General features: G+C 44.2%; 1 long non-coding RNA gene across 1 annotated transcript; it reads right to left on the bottom strand.

The window, feature by feature from the left end:
* Positions 1 to 759: 759 nt before the first annotated feature.
* Positions 760 to 1,745, bottom strand: LOC142813956 (uncharacterized). Its single transcript, XR_012894757.1, has 3 exons — positions 1,572 to 1,745; positions 1,235 to 1,508; positions 760 to 937 (listed from the first exon to the last, which is right to left on the bottom strand). It is a non-coding gene; the product is annotated as an uncharacterized LOC142813956 (long non-coding RNA).
* Between the last annotated feature and the right edge of the window lie 316 nt (positions 1,746 to 2,061).

The raw sequence follows: 2,061 nt of genomic DNA, 5'->3' as shown, positions 1-2,061 counted from the left end.
CCACACGACACAATATAGCAGAAAGGCAAAGCTGCAATGTGCTGGCTGTGCTTAAGAACAGCTAGCCCAAAATGAAAAAAAAAGCAGACTTGATGCCTGCTTGTCCTCAGAAAGGTAGGGCTTTGCAGCTTGCTCACTACGTGAAAGACAAACTTTATGCTACAACACTGGCAGGTCTTGTGGCTCTTCTTATCATCAAAAACTTAAGATCCCAAGTGATTTGCGTCTGGGTGTTGTTGTGACGCTTGCGAGCTAAAATAGATTGTAGTCATCACTTACCAGAATTGTGGATCTTACTTGGTGTTACGAGAGCAGTATTACAGGGCTAATAAATAGCAGAAGGAAACCACTTTGGCTCATTATTTTTCACAAAGGCTCTACATCGTACGTTATCACTCACAAGCTACATAAAAATAAAATGGCAGCGTCCACAGCCCCATCAAACGCTACAAGTTTGGGTATTCTTTTGAAAATTTTGATGGGCGAGATGAGGAGGTTGATGAGAAGCTAAAATACGAAAAGCGTGATAACGTGAACCGTGCCCACTTCATACTGTGTTCCTTACCCGCTCGAACACACTTCAACAAGCGGTTTTGTTATCGATATATTACTTGAGCTGGAGAGATAAAGCATACACAGTGACCAAGCGACCCACAGTAAAGTGTACAGTTCGCCCGCATTTGCTACAAAAATACAGACAGGATACCCAACATTCCTTTAAGGCTATGCAAATCACTTTGAGCGAATACACAGTGTCCCTACTCCTCATAGCGGGTAACCAAAACAATGTATGCAACGAATGAGTGGTTAGTTTAGTGAGGCTGTCTCCGCAGTCTTTTGATAGTTTTCCGCTGTGCTGCTACTTTGGCTTGCAGATGTTTAATGGTTTGCTTGTACTTCATTGATGGAGACATTGTCGCTGGCACACAGGAACGCACTGCAATAAACAAAAAAAAATGGATGTAAAAGCGAAGAACAACTAATCCCATACGAGCACTTTCCTCGCTCTTTCAGAACCAAGGTGCACAACTTTCTGTGGTGCAAAGTTTTCGATTCCACTACCTAAAAACAAACCATTCACAATGTTGACAATGCACAAAAAAATGAAAATCACTGAGAGCCCACCCTTACATTTTGTAAGTGCACACGTAGTGTCCTTTTGAGGATAGTTTCCTCAGAATGTCCTAAACATAAAATAGCACATTAAAAGCAGCTGCAATAAAAGCATAGTCACCATTTTCTCTAGGGCACTCAGATGTGGAGCTGTTGGCGGAGACATCTTCTGGAGGGTCTTGTGAAGCTTGTTCAGTGCCTCGGACAGTGCTGTCGGAACAACCTTGCGAGCGGCCTGCGGAAGTCTCAATATCAATCCACTCTGGTGTTGAAGGGAACATACAACTTACCGGTCACACAAGTTCCTTTTGTGACAGCTGAACGACTGGTTAAGATATTCTCCGGCAAGACGAAGTCAGCAGAAATTCTTTCACCAGCTACAAGGGAGCTGCCACCTGCAGAGAATTGGTCAACAGTCAATTTGGGTAAAAAAAAAGAAATCGCGACACTGAACGCACCCTGTTCATCGGGGCACCTCAATGTGTGGGAGCCGCTTTTTGAAGCCTCTACCGCAGGTCCTGAAGAAATGAAATTACGACAATGTGTCAGTAAGAGGCTTAAAATAACACAAACTGAAGCTCATCCGCACCTTGCAGTGCAGCTTCTGCAGTCATGTCACAGTCACTATTTGAAGCGACACTCAGAAAATCTGCATATATGTGCAGTTGGTACAAGTTACAAAGCTTGTAGCATGGGGAAACTTAAACAGCTCTTTCAAACGCATAAATTGGTAGAACGTGGAAGAAAAGAGAAGGCACCAACAAGGAAACAAGTAATTTGTGATTTTTGGAATTATCAACAGTGCCAGCTTTCACTGATGAAAGGTACAGATGCTCGCGTCCGTGGCAGACGCAGCACGCGTCGCCTCGGCTTGATGCCGTGCCGCCTATGCTATACTGCATACGTTGCACAATGTTCCCGTCTAGCCGCCGCATAGAGCCGCAAACT

Source organism: Rhipicephalus microplus, chromosome 4 (assembly GCF_043290135.1).
Source record: "Rhipicephalus microplus isolate Deutch F79 chromosome 4, USDA_Rmic, whole genome shotgun sequence".
Classification (NCBI taxonomy): domain Eukaryota; kingdom Metazoa; phylum Arthropoda; class Arachnida; order Ixodida; family Ixodidae; genus Rhipicephalus; species Rhipicephalus microplus.
The sequence above is the reverse complement of the archived record's forward strand: the minus strand, read 5'-3'. Positions and strand labels throughout refer to the sequence as shown.